The sequence below is a fragment of the Coenobita brevimanus genome, chromosome 41 (assembly GCF_032717465.1).
Source record: "Coenobita brevimanus isolate Jiangsu-jjx chromosome 41, ASM3271746v2, whole genome shotgun sequence".
Lineage (NCBI taxonomy): Eukaryota > Metazoa > Arthropoda > Malacostraca > Decapoda > Coenobitidae > Coenobita > Coenobita brevimanus.
This window is the reverse complement of record NC_136994.1, coordinates 11,316,202-11,339,352: the sequence shown is the minus strand read 5'-3', so window position 1 is coordinate 11,339,352 and position 23,151 is coordinate 11,316,202.

The following is a 23,151-nucleotide window of genomic DNA, read 5'->3' as shown; positions in this document are numbered from 1 at the left end:
CCTTACTGTATAACTAGTTGTATGATGTAATGAATATGTCTTACTGTTTAGCTTGTTGTATGATGTATGTGCCTTGCTGTACGAGGTGCTGCCCAAAAGTTCCAGTAATTTGAACAGAGTGAGCCAACCGTTTGCAGTTTTGCCTTTTGCCGCTACCAGGAATCAGCAGCACCCATTGTGCATCAGTGTGGCCTCGGCCGCGTCTGAGAGTGGACGTGTTGTTCAGCTACGCTTACTATTGTAACTTGGTGTGTTGGTGGTTTGGTGGTTTTGCAATGGCGGACAAACGGCACAGCAATGTCAAGTCGATGTTGATTGTTTTCTTTGATTTCCAAAGGATTGCTCACAAGGAATTCGTCCCACCTGGTCAATCTGTCAGCGGAAAGGTTTACTGTGAAGTTTTGCAGGGTCTGAGGGAGAACACCCGCCGCAAACGTCCAGAACAGTGGAAAAACAAGGCTTGGGTCCTGCTTCATGACAACGTCCCCACCCACACATCAATTGTTGTCTGGCAGTTTTTGGCTCCACTAACACGGTAGTCACTCCCCACCCACCCAATTTGCCTGACCTTGCCCCCTGCGACATTTTCCTGTTTCCCAAGCTGAAATTACGACTGAAAGGGCGTCTATTTGATTCGATTGAGATCCAGACAGAATCGCAGGAGGTGCTCAAGACCATCACGCCTGAAGCCTTCCAGGGATGCATGGACTCTTGGAAAAAACGTCGGGACCACTGCATACCTGCCCAAGGGGACTATTTCGAAGGCGACAGTGAGAACTACTGTAGGAGATAAGGTAACTTACTTTCCTACAATATTCAAATTACTGAAAGTTTTGGGTAGCACCCATCTAGCTGTATGATGTGTATGCCTTACTGTATAGCTAGCTGTATGATGTAACGAACAGGTATATGCCTTACTGTACAGCTAGTTGTACGATTTAACGTATATGCCTTACTGTATAGTTAGTTGTATGATGTAGTTGTAGGAATGCCGTGCATAACCATTAGTGAATCTGTTGTGGCCAAGTCAGGTTTGTTACAAGCTCAGCAGATTCCTTTGCTTTCTCTCACACTCTGGCTCCATACACACCACACCTGTACTACTCGACTTAGTAAATCAAGTATCTACACCTTGAGCTGGCTTTGACACCTACACCACAACACACCTGTAACACCTCTGACCTCCTCGTAACAGTAATGTGAGGAATGAATAGCTTGGGAAGAGGTGTTACGAAATCTACAGATCGACTTTGAATAGGAAACTAAGTGGGCATGTAGCAAAGATATAATTCGCTGCTTCGTCAGTATCACAAGAAGTCTGCTATGCTAATGAGAACAAATACGCGCAAGTTTAATATAAAGTAAAGCCGTTCTTTTCTAACATTTATGATGTCTCTCAACCCGCCATAACACTGGTATGACAACAGTGCTTGGTGGAATTATACTACTGCTCTGCGAGTGTGTACTTGGAATATATATATTACATTCTCAACACTCTTCAACCATCTTTTCATTTTGTTTCTCTCTCTCTCTCTCTCTCTCTCTCTCTCTCTCTCTCTCTCTCTTTTCCCAGGGAAAACATTGGTGTAATAATATGTAATAAGATTCAAGCGTTTTTTCATTCACATAGCAATATACAAAGCGGCTCTTCAGGTCGTCCATGAAAATACTAGGCAGTCAAAAAGTTTAAAAAATACAACGAACTTTTACAGTGTATTGTCCCAGTAAGTAGTAATACAGAAAGCTAAACCCCGTTCAATGCTCTAAAGAGACGAAAACCTAGGAATTGTGAAACATATTGGACCTACTGGGTGCATAAGTAGCAATAAGGAAAGCAAATCATCTGGTCCTGCACTTTTTAGCTGAGAGAAAGCAGTGTACAGCTCCATGCATATATCTGATTGTATAGTAAGTAGCAATTGACAAAAAAGAGTGAAACGTTTAAGAACACCTGAAATAATTTTAAAGTTTTCGCCTACTAGGCACCAACATACAAAGCGAATATCTGGCCCTTCAATGTTCAGCTTAGAGGAAAGCCTAGAAACTTATGAGAATTTTAAAACTCATGGAAATGTAGGTAGCAATGTAAAAGGCAACTCTGCCAGTCCACACACACACACACACACACACACACACACACACACACACACACAATCACATAACATTTTAAGGTCTAATACAAGGCAAGTCACCTTGTATCTAAAATTAAACAAGAAAAAAAAAAAAAGACCTGTCAATGAACATTTCATGGCCCTTGACTCTGTAAGTGGCAATTAACAAAGCTGCTTCCTTGGTCAGTCAGAGAGAACGTGACACACAGACATGCCGCTATAAACTCCGCTGCCAATAATAATTCTGGCGCCCTCGGACGTGGCGCTAAGGTTGAGAGAAAAACCCAGGAACCTCTGAAAATCCTAAAGTTGTGGGCAGTGTAAGTAGCAATAAACAATGCAACTCTCTCCGAGCACTTGTCCTCTCACCAGTCAGCCAGCCAGCCAACCACTCTTACTGTGGTAAAAGTCGCTTATATTGCATCCCAGCCAGCATCACTTCCAGGACAGCTTGGCGAACAACGGAGAATGAGGTCACACTGAGAACAGGAGATGCAACTGATTCACAAAATCATGGTCTGCCAAGTGAAACCACATTGTTATTATTCTTGTCATTATTGTTATTATTTTAATTATTATTATTATTATTATTATTATTATTATATTATTATTATTATTATTATCATTATTGTTATTAATATGATTATATTATTATTATTATTATTATTATTATTACTATATTTATGAGGTGGTTTGGACATGTAGAGACAATGGAGAATGAAAGACTGACTAAGAGTGTGTATGTAGTTGAAGTGGAGGGAGGGAGAGGGACGGGGAGACCGAGGATGAGGTGAAGGGATGGAGTTCAGAGGTATATGAGGGAAGGGGGAGTGAGCTGGGGGGAGGGCAGTCAAATGGTGGGTGACGGAGCGACATGGAGGCGTTTCGTATGCGGTTACCCTTTGCAGGATTAGTGCGTCGGGCTATAGATAGATAGATAGATAGATAATTATTATTATTATTTAGTTTACTTTTGCAACCTCCAGACAATAAACTTTGGAGAAACCACATACATTGACCGTGTTAAAAAGTCCTCCCCATATACCTTTTTACAACCTACTTTTTCTCCCGCAGCTGAGTAAAATCGTCTAGATTTTTTTTTTATAACAGAAGGGAGAAAGGAAAAACAAATAAATAAAAAAAATAATCCATACACCAGATTGCTGGTGTCCTCTGTTCATAAAATATCTGTAACAGTTAGACTTGAACAGCTGTGGGTTGAAGTTTGGAGGGAAACAACTCTGTGGAAGCGAGTTGCAGAGAGATACAGTTCGGGGAATGAAAGAATTCTGATAGGCAGAAGTTCTGCAATATGGCTGAGTGACATTCCAGTCATAAGCGCTACCAGATGCCCGTGTAGCACGAGGGAAGGCATGGAGAGGTGGCACCAAGGACGCAACTTTGTCTGAGCATTTGCCAAAAAAATATCTAAAATAATGCAAGGGAGGCAATATTCCTTCTTACTTGTAGGGGAGGTAGTTTATTTGTAATGGCAGGGTTGTTAATAATTCTTACAGCTTTGTTCCGAATTTTGTCTAGTTGTTTTAATGCAACCTCTCCTCATCCATTCCACAAGGGTGAGCAATATTCAAACTGAAAGTGCACATGACTCTTTTAAATTACAGCTAACTGCTCATCACCGAAGAAGTTACGGACTCTGTACAATAATCTAAGTTTCTTTGAGGCGGTTTTAGCAAGTGATCTAATATGAGAGGTCCAGCTGAGGGCATTGTTAAGTGAGACACCAAGAATTTCATTACTTTTGGAGATGGGAATATTAGTAACTCTGAAGGTAATGTACAAATCTGGCAATATCTGTCTGTTAGTAAATTATATATATTTGGTTTTACTAGCATTAAAAGAGACAAGGTTGTTCTGTCCCCATTCACTGATCGTAGGTAGGTCCTGATTTATGGAGATGGCTGTACTGAACTGAGAGGTAGAGATATTTAGACTTTGTAAATGGGTGTCCGAGTGTGAATGAACTATGTAGTGTTGAGTCATCTGCGTATGAGTGGATGGGATTGTGGGTGACAGATAAGAGATCATTAATATGAACCAGAAATAGGGTTGGCGCCAGAACTGACCCCTGCAGCATGCCAGCGTTGAGTGAAAATTGGAATATATATCATCTACTTTTTCTCTTATTTTCCTGTCACTAAGATATGAAGAAATCAAAGGAACAAAAGACATTAGTCCATAGCAAAGGAGTCTGGACAGCAGGGAACGGTGCCATACTCTGTCGAAAGCTTTAGAAATATCAAGACTACTGCATGAGTTTCTCCATGTAGATCAATTGATTGATGGATGGTATGAGTTAGGAGATTGAGTATGTCAATGGTGGATCTTTCGTGGCGAAAACCATATTGTCTATCACTAATTAAGTTGTTGGATTCAAGATGTTTGACAATGTGCTTATTAATTAAAGTTTCAAATACCTTACCAAGAGAAGATGTGACAGCTATTGGTCTATAATCAGAGGGGTCAGAGGAACTTCCTCTTCGGAAATGAGTGGATATTGGCTTCTTTCCATGGATTTGGGAGTAAGAAGTACATATTCATAGTCTGAATAATTTAGCTAGAACAGAGGCAATTTCAGGGGAACACTTTTTCAAAATAATTGGCGGAATTCCATCTGGGCCTGGAGCTTTGTTGGTAAGTAAATTGTCTAGGATGGATTTTACGTATCTTGTCTGTATTTTAAGTGAGTCAATTTCGGGAGAGTCAAGTTCTAGTACTGGGACATTCTGGCTGGTATCGTCTATGGTAGAGTTTCTGGCAAATGTACTGGCAAAAATATCCGCTTTCCCAAGCGGGTCATTTGTAATGTTGCCATCTGAAGATTTTAGTGGGGGGAATGGAAGATGACTTGTTAAAGGTATTATTGAAACAATTAAAGATTGACCAGAATATTCTATTGTCATTGGGGTTAAGTAGCTTTGATGCTTGATTTTGAAGAAAGTTTGATTTAGCTAGATTCAATACAGCTTTTGCATGATTTCTAGCAATTTTAAATTGAAAGTGTGATTCAGATGTTTTTTATTTTAAGTAAGAGTTATATGCTAATGACTTTTGGGCTGTTGCTCTGCCACAGTTGCCATCAAACCATTTTGGAGAGTTCGATCTTTTAGTGAACTATTGACTTGGTATGAATAAAGCCATACCAGCTAGTATTAAGTCGCAAATGTGGGACTGGGTAGAAATAGGATCACTAGAGGAAAAAGACTGCCATGCAATGTCAGCAAGATAATTTCTAAATCTATCCCATTTGCCCTATCAAAGTGCCATCGGGTCACCCTGACAGGTTCAGAATGGGGAGGTGTGGAGGAGTTAACTAGTGAGGCTTTAATGAGATTGTGGTCAGACGATCCAAGTGGTGACAGTACCTCTAACATGTATTGATCTGGATTATTTGTCAAGAATAAATCCAAGAGATGGGCATTATGGTCAGGATTATCAGGTATTCTGGTTGGTTGCTTTACCAGCTGGGTGAGATTAAATGATTCTGCAAACAGCTCGCACTCTAGACCAGCGTCGTCAGTCCTGGCAGAATGCAATAACCATTCAACATTATGTATGTTAAAATCATCCAGAACGGTAATTTCGGTGCTAAGGACAAGGTTAAGGTTAGTCAACTGTGTGGATATGGAATCAAATACACTGGGTTCCGAAGATGCACTGGGGGAGCAATAAACTACACAAATATATATATATATATATATTGTTACATAGCCTATGATTTCATCATCCTTTGTAATTTTAACGCACAGTATGCTGCATGTTTGATCACGAGCGTGTTCTGCCTCAGTCCCCCCCCTTCTACCGTTATAGTAGAGTAAGTCATCCTTTCTGTTGTTCAGAGCAGGATTTTCAGCTCTTTGTCCCCATGGCTTCATTTGCGCGTCCTTCTTACAAGTTGTATCAAGCTCTGCTGGCCCCTATATAATGAGCTCAGTCTCTGCATCATTGTCACTTAGATCTGCTCCTCATTTTGTTCACATCTCTGTCCTCCCCTGTACAGTTATTACTGAGTGCTCAGGAAGTCTCCAACCATCTAGCAGGTGTGTGTAATTTGAGTATAACTGTTGTTGCATTTTTTTCTTGTACTGTGTAGCGTAGGGTGTTGATTCTTATGCCTAGTAAGGTTTTTGTAATTTATATAAGGTTCTTATTGTCAGCCATCATTAATAATATTTTGTATCTGTAATAATATATCTAGCATTCACTGAGTATTATCTGGTATCTCATTTTAACAGGGCTGACTTAGATAAATTTACTCATGCTAATTTCGTGTTAATAGAGGCTATTGCAATTAACCATATATTTAACCTGTTTTTTTGTCATTACATTATCCTTATGAGTCCTGAATGTTTTGTTGTTAGTTTGAGCATTAAACTTTAACTTGTAATTTTACCTAACTCTTTTGTTTTGAACCTGGAACTTTACGGGACAGTAGTGACTCTTAGTATTCTCACTTAATGTGTACATTATCTTTGTCTGTTCCGTAAAATAAATTTGGCGACCTCTTATCAGGATATTCAGGACATTATCATAAGGATATTGCTCGATATTTTGTGACTCTGATTTATTCATGATGTCTACTATTACTACGCTTGATGAAGCCAAAGATTTTTTGTCAAATGTGCAAACAGTGTGTGATGTAGAAAACAGAACAAAGAATGAACTTAAGCTTGTTGCTCAAAAATTGGGAATTGCAGTTCACTCTCATCATTCTAAAGATCAAATTGTTGACATGATTAATGAAAGCTTGTTTAATGTAACTCCTCCAAATGAGCGAACGCAGATTGAATTAGCTAAGTTACAGCTAGCCCTGCAGGAGGCTCAGGCTAAGGAGGCGGAGTCTCGTGTTAAGGAGGCTGAATTTCAAGCAAATGCTAAGGAGGCTGAATCTCAGGCTCGGATTCAGGAGGCACAAATACAGGCTCAGGCACAAATTGCACTAGCTAGGATTCAGGCAGACCATGAGTATCGCATGAAACAAGGTGGAACTGGATCATCTAGCTCTGATGATTTTGATGTGGCTAAAAATGTTAAACTTGTCCCTCCTTTTAAGGAATCTGATTTAACAAAGTATTTTCAGTTGTTTGAGAGGGTAGCTACAGGTTTTAATTGGCCCAAAAAGTATTGGCCAGTACTCCTTCAGAGTGTTCTCACCGGTAAAGCTTAAGTAACTTATGCATCTTTGCCTCAGGATCAATCTGATAATTATGATGTAGTTAAGAGCTTGATTCTTAAGGCCTATGAGCTTGTTCCTGAAGCCTATAGAGAAAAATTTAGGACAACTTACAACCAAGATAAGCAATCTCATGTTGAGTATGCAAAAATCAAAGAAGGTCTGTTAGAGCAGTGGTTAAATTCTAAGAATGTGGATTCTGATTTTGGTAAATTTAAGCAGATGATTTTGCTGGAGGACTTCAAGAGGTGTATTTATAAAGATGTAACCCTATCTTGATGAGAGAAGAATAGATAATTTGTCTGATGCTGCAGTTTTAGCTGATGAATATGTTCTCACTCACAAGAGATATTCTAGAGAAAAAAGGAAAGCTGAGAGTAAGTACGTTGCCTCTACTCAGAGTACAGGTAACAGGAAAGAAAATAAAGCTGATGTTTCTCAGGAAGTAAACACCAGCTTCACCTCTAGATTTCAGAAAAGTAAATGTACTTATTGTGGTAAGCTTGGTCATACTACGGAGAAATGTTTCAGGAGACAGCGTGATGTGAACAAAAAGGAGTCTTTAAATATTCAGTCAATTGGTCTAGTGTCCACCCTTGAGAGTTCCCAGAATTCTTTAACTAAGTTAACCTGCTTTGAGGGGTAACTGAAATTCTCATGATGGAGCTCCTTTTGAGCAGTAACGTGGGTGACACTCTCAAGAGTTCATGTGCTAATTTCCTGTCTGATGGTTTTGTCAGTCCTCTGGACAGTAATGCAAGGAAATCAGTTAAAATATATCGTGACACAGGTGCTTGCCAATCCCTCATGCTGACCAGTGTTCTAGGCTCTAATGTTAATTCCTCTGATGAAACTGTAATCTTACAAGGTGTAGGGAATAATTACTTCTCTGTCCCTCTGTGCGGAGTGAATTTAGAGTCTGGTTTTGTTAATTGTTCCGTTATGGTTGGGTTGGTTGAGACACTCCCAATGTCAGGTGTAATTTTCTTACTTGGAAATGATATTGGTGGAAGTCAAGTGTGTCCAGCTCCTCAGTTGTCTAGTGAGCCAGTGGCTGCGTCCCAGGATTGTGATGTCCCTGATGTGTTCCCTGCATGTGCTGTCACTAGGGCTAAGTCTAAAGTTACTGGTGATTTAGAGGACAATGATGATGATGATGTTGTCCTAGCTGACACTTTTCTTGCTAATTTGGACCACTCACCAGATGAGGCAGTACTCCGTAGTGTTGATAATTTGTCTCGTCAGGAGTTGGTTGAGTTGCAGGTTGCTGACCCTGAGTTGAAAGGTCTAGCTAACTCTGCCTACAGTGAAGAAGAGTCAGCCGGTGCTTCTACTTGTTATTATGTAAAGTCAGGAGTACTTATGAGGAAGTGGAGACCCCCAACAACATCAGCCGACTGTGAATGGGAGGTTGTACATCAAGTTGTCATCCTTCGTGTTTGTAGGCAGGATATCATTAGAGTGGCTCATGATTCCAGTTTGGCAGGACACCTTGGAGTGAGGAAGACTGTGACACGCATTTTCAAACACTTCTACTGGTCAGGTATCTTCAGGGATGTTTCCTGGTATTGTAAGTCTTGTCACACCTGTCAAGTTGTGAGGAAGTGTAATCAGACCGAAAAGGTTGCACCTCTAGTTCCCATTCCTCCTTTTGAGGCGCCTTTCACCCGTGTGTTGGTGGATATTGTGGGCCCTCTTCCTAAGACTTCTTCAGGATTTTCTTATGTGTTGACCCTGATTGATATGGCTACTCGTTATCCTGAAGCCATTCCACTTAGAAATATCTCAGCAAAGAACGTGGTTAAGGAAATGCTAGGGTTCTTCACAAAGTTTGGTCTGCCCAAGGAGGTACAGTCAGACCGGGGAAGTAATTTCAAGTCAAATGTTTTCAAGCAGTCTCTGAAAGAGTTGGGCATCACCCAGAGCACGTCTTCAGCTTACCATCCCTAGACTCGAGGAGCGTTGGAGAGATATCATCAAACACTCAAATCGATGCTCAAGAAATACTGTTTGGAATATCAGAAAGACTGGGATAAAGATCTTCCATTCATTGTGTTTGCCACAAGAGAATCTCCAAATGAATCACTGGGCTTCTCACCTTTTGAACTACTGTTTGGCCATGAAGTAAGAGGACCCCTTAAGCTACTCAAGGAATGCTGGCTGTCGGAGGAAGATGACGTCAACCTGCTGGAGTATGTGATGAAGTTCAAAGAACGGCTGTCCACTGCTTTACAGCTGGCGAGAGAAAATTTAGGAGCTGCTCAGGAGAAGATGAAGACTTGGTATGATAAGAAGTCCAGGTTACGCCACTTTCAGCCAGGAGATCAGGTTTTGATTCTGCTACCAGTTCATGGGCAACCTCTTCAAGCCAAGTTTAGTGGTCCTTATTTCGTGGAGAAGAAACTCAGTGATGTCAACTATGTCATCGCCACACCAGATCGTAGAAAGAACAAGCAACTATGTCACATCAACATGCTAAAGTTATATCACAGGCGGGACGAAAATAATCCAGTCTGCACTGTAGCTGTTCCACCCGAGTCTGCAAGTGAAGCTCTCCCATGCAGTATGAGCCTGAGTGATAGTTTGGGGAAGAATCCTGATATCATGAATGATCTCCAGACTAAGCTTTCTCATCTACCTCCCGAGGAAAGGCAGGAGTTTTCGGCATTACTGCAGGAGTACCCGCAAGTGTTCCGTGCCACTCCTGGAAGAACCACTGTGTTGATGCATGATGTCGATGTTGGAGACGCAAAGCCAATTAAATTGCCTCCTTACCGTGTGAACCCAGTGAAAGTTCCTCTCAACCAGAAGGAGCTTGGCTACCTGTTGGACCACAAGATGATTGAGCCCTGCCAGAGCGAGTGGAGTTCTCCTGTCACTCTAGTCCCTAAGCCAGGTGGGTCACAGCGGCGTGTTAATCAGATAACCAAAACAGACACTTACCCTCTCCCTCGTGTGGAAGATTGCATAGACAAGATCGGAAAGGCTAGGTACATCAGTAAGTTTGATTTGTTAAAGGGATACTGGCAAGTACCTATGACTGAACGTGCTAGGGAGATCTCATGTTTTGTAACACTAGGAAAGACTTTTGCATGTTCCGTAATGCCATATGGTATGAAGAATGCACCAGCCACTTTTCAGAAGCTCATGAATGTTGTAACAGAGGGTTTGGCAGGGTGTGTTGTTTATATTGATGATGTATTAATCTTCAGTGACAACTGGAAAGATCACCTATGCCATGTCAGTAAATTTCTTGAGGGTTTAGTTCAGGCTAATCATGTAGCTAATTTATCAAAGTGTGTTTGGTCAAGCTAAAGTTCAGTACCTTGGGTACGTAATTGGTGATGGACATGTTGCACCACCAGGAGCTAAGGTTCAGGTTATAAGTGATCTTCCCAGACCTAAAAGTAGGAAAGAGCTACAAAGATTTTTCGGAATGGTAGGTTATTACAGGAGATTTGTTCTTAACTTTTCTATTCTTGTATCACCACTTACAGACCTACTGAAAAAGGGAGTTAAATTTGTCTGGACCGATAACTGTGAATCCTCTTTCAACAAACTTAAAGCTATTCTATTAAGTCAGCCAGTGCTCGCTACTCCAAATTTTGCTAAGCCTTTTAAGATGGCTGTTGATGCAAGTGATACAGGAGCTGGGGCTGTTTTGCTGCAAGAGGATGATCAGGGTATTGAACACCCTCTATCTTACTACAGTAAGAAGTTCACTCCACCTCAAAAGAACTACTCAACTATTGAGAAAGAGCTTTTGGCCTTGATTTTGGGTTTACAGCATTTTTCATTTTATTTGTGTTCTGGTTTTGACCCCATAGTCATTTATACCGATCATAACCCACTGAAATTCCTTAGTAAGTTTAAAGATAAAAATCAGAGATTGACAAGATGGAGTCTACTTCTTCAGGAGTATTCATTAGACATACAACATGTCAAGGGGAAAGAAAATGTTATTGCAGATTGCTTATCTAGACTTTAGACAGATTGTTTTAGAGTAATAAGAAATTTCCTTTGTAAATTTCTTGTTCTTTGTGGGGAGGTGTTACATAGCCTATGATTTCATCATCCTTTGTGTAATTTTAACGCACAGTATGCTGTATGTTTGATCACGAGCGTGTTCTGCCTCAGTCCCCCTCCTTCTACCGTTATAGTAGAGTAAGTCGTCCTTTCTGTTGTTCAGAGCAGGATTTTCAGCTCTTTGTCCCCATGGCTTCATTTGCGCGTCCTTCTTACAAGTTGTATCAAGCTCTGCTGGCCCCTATATAATGAGCTCAGTCTCTGCATCATTGCCACTTAGATCTGCTCCTCATTTTGTTCACATCTCTGTCCTCCCCTGTACAGTTATTATTGAGTGCTCAGGAAGTCTCCAACCATCTAGCAGGTGTGTGTAATTTGAGTATAACTGTTGATGCATTTTTTTCTTGTACTGTGTAGCGTAGGGTGTTGATTCTTATGCCTAGTAAGGTTTTTGTAATTTATGTAAGGTTCTTATTGTCAGCCATCATTAATAATATTTTGTATCTGTAATAATATATCTGGCATTCACTGAGTATTATCTGGTATCTCATTTTAACAGGGCTGACTTAGATAAATTTACTCATGCTAATTTCGTGTTAATAGAGGCTATTGCAGTTAACCATATATTTAACCTGTTTTTTGCCATTGCATTATCCTTATGAGTCCTGAATGTTTTGTTGTTAGTTTGAGCATTAAACTTTAACTTGTAATTTTACCTAACTCTTTTGTTTTGAACCTGGAACTTTACGGGACAGTAGTGACTCTTAGTATTCTCACTTAATGTGTACATTATCTTTCTCTGTTCCGTAACAATATATATATATATATATATATATATATATATATATATATATATATATATATATATTATGGGGGTGTATACTAACCCTTAATTAAGCACCAAAAGGGATAAGATAAAGTTTGCAAGAAAACTAACTTAACTTTACTGTACACTATAACATACACAACCAAAGAAGAAACCAGGGTTCGTTTTACAAAAGGGAGGATTCATATAGGCCCCAGGATACAAATATAAAACAAGTTATTTCTTACATAACCAGAATACACTCAGTGGAAGATAAGTACTCACATAGCTCGCGGAAACGTGGAGACTTCGAAGGTTAAATCCAGATATAAATCACACACTAGTGCAGTGTTGCCAGAACGTCCCCGTAAAATTTCTGTTGATTACTTACCAAAAATCCTGCATTTTTTAGAAAGTGTCTGGAGATTCATATTTTTATTATAGTCATAACATACAAAATTAAAATATTTTGCTTGTATTAAGAACTTAACCCTCTTTTTATACATAAATATTAATAAGTGCAGTCCGATATAAAGCAGTCTGTATAACTTTGAGGGACCTTGAAAATAAATATCTAATGATTTTTTCTTCCCCAGCAGCTACATTTTGCTAGACTAATATTCTTACTCCCATCCCTCAAATATAAGATATTTTCATAAATAAGTACACAAACAGTAAAATAGAATAATACTGCAAATACAATCTGAATACAGTACATTACATTTGTATTAATATTTGATATTTTTCTTTAACACTAAATAGAAAAAAACATTGGCTACATAGTAAACATGCCCAGTAATTGATATATTGATTTGAAACTCCTAGTGTTTCAAAACATGGCATTCATATTTATTTTTATCCTTTGTGTTGCATATTAATACATTTTCCTTCCATTTGCCTCAGGCATAAAAAAAAAAAAAAAATTGTTATGCGGGGTGTTTTTAGTCCGACCTCTCATGACTCTCGTCCTAAAAACGCCCGCGACTGAGCGGGGTCCTCTTTCCGGACCGGAAGTAAAGCATCCACAAAGGAACAGGGCATAAAAACTCGGCAGTATACCATTATCTTAGCACATCTATTGTCTTTAAAATACACATCTCCGCTGCCGCCGGACCAGCCACCCCGCCACCCCCCACCCCACTGCCGACTCCCAGCTCCACCACCATCCCAGGAAGACACCACGGCTTGCCAGGTCAGGGTGAGACTGACCCATAGCGAGAAGGGCGCCGGGGCGCCCCTACCTTGAGTCCCTCTTCCGCGCAACCGACCCAACAACAACCACGCAGGAAGAAGAGACGACCCTGCGAGCGGAGCAGCCTTCACCAGGTTCGGGGTGGGACTGCTCCAGAAACAGTCCCAAACAACACCGCGGTAACGGCCATCGTACGTACCAGGGAGAGAGCGACCATCGTATGCCCCTTAGTTGTTTCCCCCTGTAACACCTCCAACATGGTCATCGTACGTGTGGGGGAAGGAGTGGCCATTGTACGCCCTTCAGTTACAGACCCATCTGGAGACGGCCTAGGAGCCTCAGCTACTGAGCGCGCACCGACTGGCAAAGGAAGGAGAAGTGGACCCGTGAACACGGCCATCGTACGTGTCGGGGAGGAAGCGGCCACTGTACGCCCCTAATTCACTTCCTCCTCCTCCTGCAGGAGTAACACCACTGTAACGGCCATCGTATGTACTGGGGAAGGAGCGGCCACCGTACGCCCTTCAGTTACTTCCCGTTGGGCAGGCAAAGCCGTGGTAAAGGCCATCGTACGTACCGGGGAGGGAGCGGCCATCATAAGCCCTTCAGCTGCTGCCCTTAGGAACCGCGGAACCACCACAACAGCCATCGTACATGTGGGGGAAGGAGCGGCCATCGTACGCCCTTCATCCATAGTTCCTAGGGTTCTCCTGGAGAGGAAGGTCCCTTGAGCGGCCGGCTCACTACCTCTCGGCTGCGTGGGACGCCCTTCTCTCTCTCCCTCCAGGTGTGGTTCCCCGGAGGTGCTGCTGTTCCAGGAGTGGTGGTGTGGTCCTGTCCCAGTCCTGCAGCCGACTCCTGGACCCGGCAGAAGAGGTGCCACAGCTCACTCCTGACGGCGCCTCGCCCTGCAGGCGACCGCAGCACCTGGACCCCAAGGGCCAGTCAGCAGGCCCCAGAGCAGGGCCGCCTGGGCCCCACTCCCCCATGGCCCTCCACCAGGAGTAAGAGGCAGCAAGCCCAGCTCCTGGAGTTATTTGGCCCCAGCCCCAAGGGCCACCTACCAGGTCGAGGCCCCCAGACAGGAGGGCCTCCCTGCATCCCACTGACGAGGCCCCAGCACGAGGGCCACCCATCAGGTTGAGGCCCCCAGACGGGAGGGCCTCCCTGCACCCCCCTGTCGGAGCAGGCCCGGGCGACGACGCCTCTGTGGGTGGTCCACTGCCTCCTGCAGGAGGGCTCCCCAGTAGGGATCCCTCCCACGCCCGGGCGCCACCTCTGTTAGCCCAGGAACCAGGGACTTAGTGGCGACTTCAACGCATCTCATACATCGCGCATAAGTGCAGACCCCAGAGATAGAAATGAAAATGACAGTGAAACAGTGAGGGAAATGATATACAATGACACACTATATAAGTGAACACCAAGGCAGAAAGTAAGGGTCAATGAACATGCATCATAAGATGACTGGATGTAAAGAAACTTAGTGTCGATACTAGTGGCAGAAGAACGAGAAAACTAGTGAAACAGTGTCGCAGCGGCTAAGTGACAATTCCTGGTGCCGTGACTCGCGCTATATCAAGTGTATAGAAATATTAGCCAACCTGACCCTTTATTCCACCCACACATAGTGCATCCGGTCCAGAACATTAAATAACAATTATGCACTGCTTATAATACTGATGACATGTTCTAGTAACTATCAACATCTTTGTATATATGAATTCTGCCCTTGACACCCTTGTGTATTTGTGTACATTTTGTGTTGGAAAACCAACTCTGTCTTCCTGTCTATGCCATATCCAGTGTCTCTCTCTTATATTGTAAGGTGTGTTGAACTAATACAATAGATGTGTTAAGGTATACTGCCGAGTTTTTATGCCCTGTTCCTTTGTGAGTGCTTTACTTCTGGTCCAGAAAGAGGACCCCGCTCAGTCGCGGGCGTTTTTAGGACGAGAGATCGAACTAAAAACACCCAGTGTAACAGTCTTAATTCAACACACTGGATATAGTATGGACAGGGTGACAGAGTTGGCTTTCCAATACAAGATGTACACAAACACAACATTGATGTCAAGGGCAGAATACAATGATAATCACATACACAGATATTGGCAGTCACTAGAGCACGGCATAGGTATTAGAGCTAGGGCATAATTGTCATTTAATGTTCTTAACTGGATGCACTATATGTGGATGGAATAAAGGGTCAGGTTGGCTAATATTACTATACACTTGTTATGGTGCGAGTCACAGCACACGGAATTGTCACATAGCCGCGGCGATACTATTTCACTGGTTCTGTTTATTTTGAGGCGCCACTAGTATAGTCACACTATTCCCTTATACCCAGTTGCATTATTATTCGTGCTCACTGACCCTTGCTTTCTGCCCTTGTGTTCATGTATACTGTTCATCACTTTATATTATGTTCTCACAGTTCCACTGTCACTTTTACTTTCGTCTCTTTTGCTTAGACTTAGGCACAACTTAGGAGGTGCGTTGAAGTTGCCACTATGCCCCTGGTTCCTGGGCTAACAGAGGTGGTGCCCGGGCATGGAGGGGGCCCTTCTGGAGAGTTCTCCTGCAGGAGGCAATGTATGACCCGCAGGGGCGTCACTGCCCAAGCCTGCTTCATCAGTGGGGTGCAGGGAGGCCCTCCTGTCTGGGGGCCTCGACCTGATACGTGGCCCTTGTGCTGGGGCCTCGTCGGTGGGGTGCAGGGAGGCCCTCCTGTCTGGGGGCCTCGACCTGATAGGTGGCCCTCTGGACTGGGGCAAACGGCTTCAGGAGGTGGGCCTGCCACCTCTTACTCTGGACAGAGGGCTGGCGGAGAGTGGGCCCCGAGCCGCTATGCTCTGGGGCCTGCTGACTGGCCCTGGGAGACTGGGTGCTGCGGTCGCCTACAGAGCGGGACGCTGTCAGGAGAAGACTGTGGCACCTCTTCTGTCAGGCATCCATCAGGGGCCGGTGTTGTCCAGGGGTCGGCTGCAGGACCGGGACAGGACCTTGCCACCACACTTGGAATGGCAGCACCTCTGGGGAACCACATCTGGAGGGAGAGAGGGAAGGGTAGCCCACGCAGCCGAGAGGTAATGAGCCGGCCATGTAAGGGACCTTCTCCTCTGGAAGAACCCTAGAGACTACGGATGAAGGGTGTACTGTGGCTGCTCCTTCCCCCACACGTACTGTGGCTGTTGTGGTGGTTCCGCAGTCCCTAAGGGTAGCAGCTGAAGGGCGTACTGTGGCCGCTCCTTTCCCGGTACGTACTGTGGCCATGACCGCGGTGCTGCTCCCGAAGGAGGAAGAGGCAAATGAGGGGCGTACTGTGGCCACTCCCTCCCCGACACATACTGTGGCCGTTGTCGCAGCTCTGCCTACCCAACGGGAAGTAACTGAGGGGCGTACTGTGGCTGCTCCCTCCCCAGTACATACTGTGGCTGTGACCGCGGTGTTACTCCCGTAGGAGGAGGAGGAGGTGGAGGAGGGGCGTACTGTGGCCGCTCCCTCCCCGACACGTACTGTGGCCATTGTCGCGGTTCCACTCCTCCTTCCTTTGCCAGTCGGTGTGCGCTCAATAGCTAACACTCTGAGGCTGTCCCCAGATGTGGCTGTAGCTGAAAGGCATACTGTGGCCGCTCCTTCCCCCACACGTAGTGTGGCCATTGTGATGGTGCTACAGGAGGGAACAACTGAGGGGCGTACTGTGGTCGCTCCCTCCCTGGTAAGTACTGTGGCCGTGATCGTGGTGCTGTTTGGGACTGTATTTAGAGCAGTCCCACCCCGAACTTGGTGAAGGCTGCTCTGTTCGTAGGGTCGTCTCTCATTTCTGCGTGGTTGTTGTCGAGTCGGTTGATCGGAAGAGGGACTCAAGGTAGGGGCGCCCCAGCACCGTTCTCGCTCTGGGTCAGTCTCAACCTGGCCTGGCCTGCCGTGGTGTCCTCCTGGGGTGTTGGTGGGGTTGCGGCTCAGCAGTGGGATGGGGGGTGGCTGGTCCGGTAGCGGCAGAGGTGTGTATTTTAAATATATATATATATATATTTAAATGTGCGCTCCCGCCGCCAGACCCCCCACCCCACCACGGAGCCGCAGCCCCACTCCCAGCCCAGGAGGACACCACAGTGGGCCAGATGAACGCGACGCCAGCCCAGAGCGAGATGGGCTCAGGTGCACCCTGACCTTGTGTCCCTCTTCCCCTCAACCTGCCCAACCACGACGTCACAGGGATGGGAGACTACTACTCAGCCGGACCAGCCCTCTTCAGGATCGGGGTGGGACTGCTCCAGATTCATTCCCAGGCAGCACCGCGGTAACGGCCACTGGATGTACCGGGGAGGGAACGGCCACTGTATGTCCCTCAGCTGTTTCACCCTGCAGCACCACGAGAGTGGCCACTGTGAGTGTCGGGGAAGGAACGGCCACTGTACATCCTTCTGCTGCAGCTACACCTGAAGCCCACCTCGGTGTGATGGCCACTGTATGCACACTGACAGGCAAAGGTAGGAGGAGTGGAACCGCAATGACAGCCACTGTATGCGCCGGGGAGGGAACGGCCACTGTATGTCCCTCATCCACCTCCTCCTCCTCCTACGGGAGTAGCACCACAGTAACGGCCACTGGACAGACCAGGGAGGGAATGGCCACTGTACCTCCCTCGGCTACTTCCCGTCAGGCAGGCAAACCCACGGCTACAGCTACTGCATGCGCCGGGGAGGGAATGGCCACTGTATGTCCCTCATCTGCCTCTTCCTCCTTCGGAAGCAGCACCGCGGCAATGGCCACTGTACATGCCGGGGAAGGAACGGCCACTGTACATCCTTCTGCTGCTATCCCAAGAGCCTGTGGAACTGTGACAATGGTCACTGTACGCATCAGGGAAGGGACGGGCAGTGTACGCCCTTCATGCACAGTCCCGAGGGTTCTCCCGGAGGAGAAGGTCCCTTGCGCAGCCCACTCTCCACTAGGTGGCCGCGCAGGATGCCCTTCTATCTTTCCCTCCAAGTGTGGTTCCCCGGAGCTGCTGCCATTCCAGGAGTGGTGGCGAGGCCCGGTTGCTGAAGGAGGGATCCACGCCCTCCAGCCTGCCCCTGGACGATGCCGGGTCCTGATGGACGCCCCACAGACAAGGTGCCGCAGCCAACTCCTGATGGCGCCCCAACCTAGAGGAGACCACAGTCCCAGGCCTCCCAGGGTCAGCCCTCGGACTCCAGGGGGGGACCGCCCGGGCCTCACTCACCATTGGCCCTCCGCCCGGAGTAAGAAGCAGCAGGCCTGACTCCTGATGGAGTTTGGCCCCAGCCCCAAGGGACCCTCACCAGGTCGAGGCCCTGACAAGAAAGGGCCTCCCTGCACCCCAGAGCAGAATCACGCCTGGGGTGTGACACCCCCAAGAGCTGTCCCGTGCCTACTACAGGAGGTCTCACCTGTAGGGCTCCCTCTGACTCCCGGGCGCCACCTCGACTAAGCCCAGACCTCGGCAGCCCAGTGACAACACAGTGAGATCCCAGTGCTGTGTCAGAGACTTAGCAGTGACAGTGCCTGTGTATTCTAAAGACAGTGAGACAGGAACACCACCAGCAAAGTGTCTCTAACCCAACGTACTCAATGTGCTGTGTCAGTGCCTATGTTCCCAGGACTAGAGCAATATACAAGTGTGCGGCGATACCTAAGTGCAGCAGACCACCGTACTATGTAAAGACTGAGGATATAGAGTGTATGAACAGTGTCACCATACCTACGTATGGCGTGGAAGAAGTTGAGAGGCGGAAGAGAGAGTTATATGTAGAAAGGAAGAGAGAGGTGAAAAGATTAGTAAGAGAGAGTAAGAAGAGAGTGAATGAGGAATTTGGAAGGAATTTGAGTGTAAAGTGGGGGTACTAAAGAAAATGTTCTGGAAAGAGATGAAGAGAGTAAGACAGGGTAGCAATGAAGTTAGCAGGGGAGTGAAAGATAAAAATGGTAGATTACTAGTGGAGAAGGGAGAAAAAGTGAGCAGATGGAGAGAACACTTTAAGGAATTGTTGAACATAGAGGATGGATGTAATGCGAGTTTAAGTGGCTGGGAAATGGCTGGGAGAAGGAGGGAGGTGAGAAGACAGGAAGAAATCAGTAGGACAGAAATTGTGGAAGCAATAAAGAAAGTCAAATTGGGGAAAGCCCCAGGAATTGATAGAGTGTGTGGTGAAATGTTGAAGCATGGGGGAGAGATAGTAGTAGAATGGATGTGGAAGATGTGCAGATTGGCCTGGGAGGAAGGTAGAGTTCCGGAGGATTGGAAGTCAGGTATAATTATTCCCTTGTACAAAGGAAAAGGGGAAAAAGAAGTGTGAGGTAATCATAGCGGCATTCATCTTCTTAGTGTAATAAGAAAAGTGTATGGTAGGATACTTATTGACAGAGTTAGAGAACGAACAGAGGAATTAGTTGGAGAAGAACAGGGGCGCTTTAGGCAGGGAAGAGGTTGTGTAGATCAGATATTCTTTTTTAGATCTTTAGTGGAAAAGTTTCTAGAGAAGAGAAAGAAATTGTATACGGCTTTCATAGATTTGGAGAAAGCATATGACAGGGTGGACAGACAAGGATTGTGGAAAGTATTATGAATATATGGAGTAGATGGGAAGTTGCTGAATGCTGTGAAAAGTATGTATGATGGTGCTAAGGCTGCAGTGCATGTGGATGGTGAACTGAGTGAATTTCTCTCTTTGAAGGTTGGACTGAAACAGGGATGTGTCACATCTTCATGGTTGTTCAATCTAAACATGGATGGGGTAATAAAAGAAGTACAAGGTAGGGCAGTGGATGTTGGAGTGGCCCTGGTGAGAGAGGGTAGTGTTTGGAAACTCCCTGTACTGTTGTTTGCAGATGATACTGTGTTGTTGAGTGAAGACGAAGGGGAGCTGCAAGGCTTGGTGGATGAGTTTGGAAGAGTGTGTAAGAAACGGAATCTAAAGGTGAATGTAGGGAAGAGCAAAGTGATGGTCTTTGAGAGAGGTGAAGTCAGTGAATGTACAGTGAAGTTGGATGGTGAGGAAATGGAAAATGTGAGTAGTGTGAAGAGTAAGGATGGAAGTTTGGAGGGTGAAGTGCTTGAAAGGGTACAACAAGGAAGAAAGGTTGCTGGTTCTTTGAAAGCAGTGATAAGAAACAGGGAAGTGAGCATGGAAATGGAAAAGTTACTACATGACAGTATTGTGATACCAACTCTAACGTATTTAAGTGAAGCTTGGACGTTGTTGGAAGGACACAAGGCAAGGGCGAGAGCAGTGGAAATGAGTTATTTAAGAGGAGCCTGCGGAGTCACATGGAAAGACAGGCTGACAAATGAGGATATAAAGCAGCGTTGTGGTGTGGATATGGATGTGATAGGAAGCGTTAGGAGGAACACACTGAGGTGGTTTGGCCATGTGGAGGGGATGGAGGGTGAGAGACTGACGAGGAGAGTGTATGTGAGTGAGGTGGAGGGGGGCAGAGGGAGGGGGAGGCCGAGGATGAGATGGAGGGATGGGGTGGAGAGGTATATGAGAGAGGGGGGTGTGAGTTGGGAGCAGGGCAGTGAAATGGTTGGGGACAGGGCGACGTGGAGGCGATTTGTTTGAGGCCACCCCGAACGGGATTGAGGCATCTGGCAATAGATAGATAGACAGACCTTAACAATGGTATAATGACAGTGTCTGTGTGACGTGATGTGTTATTGTTAACTAGCCTGTCACTATACCCGTTCCATATCTAGAGGACAATTGTATGTATATTGTAAGGGAAATTGGATTAGGGCAATATATGTGTTAAGGTGTCTTGCCGAGTTTTTATGCCCTGTTCCTTTGTAAGTGTTCTATTTCCGGTCTAGAAAGAAGACCCCACTCAGTCGCTGGTGTCTTTAGGACAAGAAGTCGGCCTAAAAACCCCCATCATAACACTGGTGGCCAGCGGTGGTTCTGGATCCGATTAGAGCATGGAGGAACAAATAGTGAAGTCTAGCACAATGGCGGCCAAACCACATATCCAATTGCCAAAGTTCAACCTCGAACAATACGTCATCGATGTGTACTTGGCTATGGTAAAACCTATACTGGACATAGGATTTGAAAACGACAGGGAGAAAATTGCCGTCACACTGCCACACCTGGGCAAAATTGTGGCAAGCATAACAACGAAAATCGTCCCAAGACTAACATGGGACCAATTTACACATATCGTGAAACAGGCAGTTACGCCTTCCTTGGGCAGGGTTGTTGCTCTGTCGCAACTAGACGCCCTCACGTACGACGGTAGCCTTGATGACACATTCATCCAGGCCCGGCGACTCATCATCGCCGCCTACCCGGAGGCCAACGCAGCCACCCATTATCAACATATATTCAATACCCTGCTGAGGATCCTACTGAACACAGTAAGGGAACACTTCACAATTTATGATCCATCAAGAGATCTGGACCAAGACCTACAGCTTGTAGGTCCCACGCCCCACACCCTAACCAATAAATGCAGTTAGCAAGTTCCCCACGAACAAGGTGGCACCGCAAAAGCAACGGACACCCCCACCACAACCCACTACGGAGCTGTCACCTACCATACTCAGGGCACACCCTTCAAAGAAAGGTCTCAACCCCAGAGAAAACTCCAACTTGATATCCATATATCCGTGGGAATTCACTGCCTGCAGTTGCAGCTGCCCTCTGTATGACATACGTGAGCAGCTGAAATCCGCACGACGCAGGGCGGCCCCACAGGGGCGCCGGAAGGTATCATCCATGGACGATGCTGCACTGGAAGATGATTCTCCACCCCTCTCCTATATAGACCCAGGGGAAGTGAAGCCCGACGAGGAGAGCACCGTGCAACAGATGGATTTTTAGGTCCGTCCCTGCACCTCCCCACTGTGGCAGGGCCCACGTCACATAAATACCGACCCCCAGTCTATGACAAGATAAGGCTGAATAGGGTGATGACAAGACTATTGGTCGACACGGGAGCGGCCAGATCCTGCCTCTACTCACATTTTTACTCCTGCCACAGCTCCGCCTTCGGCCCCCTTCTCCCTACATCAGCCCACCTCATAGATGCAAGGGATGGACCCCTGCCCATCCATGGGGAAAGCCGGGACCTGCGGACTGAAACCCACCAACAAGTGTCTGCAAGACAACCCTTCATCGTCTTTGATTCTACATGCCATGCATACGGCAGCTACTTGGGACTGGACCTCCTACAGAAGCTCTACACCAACATCGACTGCCACAAGCACCACCTTCAGTTTCATCCAGCCCCCCCCCCCGACCAGCCACACAGCACCCACCCTCGACACCCCCCCTTCCTTCTCCCCCTCAACCACTCTGCACGTGTACATCTCCACCGGCGCTCCCTACTTCACCTACCACTACACCTTCCCACTTCCATTCTCTTTCTTCCTCTCCTACTTCCCCTCCACCTCCAACATTTCCTGCCACCATCGCTTCCGCCTTTACCATCCCCCCCACCACGAGGCTTGATTGCAACTAAACAGGCCCAGTGGTACCTCCGTACTATTCTCCCCCAACTTACCAACCGGCCCCCTTTCATCATGTTTGCTATCTCCCACAAACCTCCCTCCCCACATCCGACCAGTGCAAATCGCCAACCCCGCCGCCAAACCACTCACCCTCTCTCGAGGTTTAGTAGTAGGGGATATGGAGGAAGACAAGCCTTGTGACACCCCCTCCCCCTCTCCTGCTGTGCTACCTACTCTACTTGAACACCCTTCCACCCACCAAGCAAACAGCCTTCGACAACTCCTCCTGGACTTTCAAGACTTCTTTTCATCTGGCCCAGCGGACATTGGGCACACCACCTA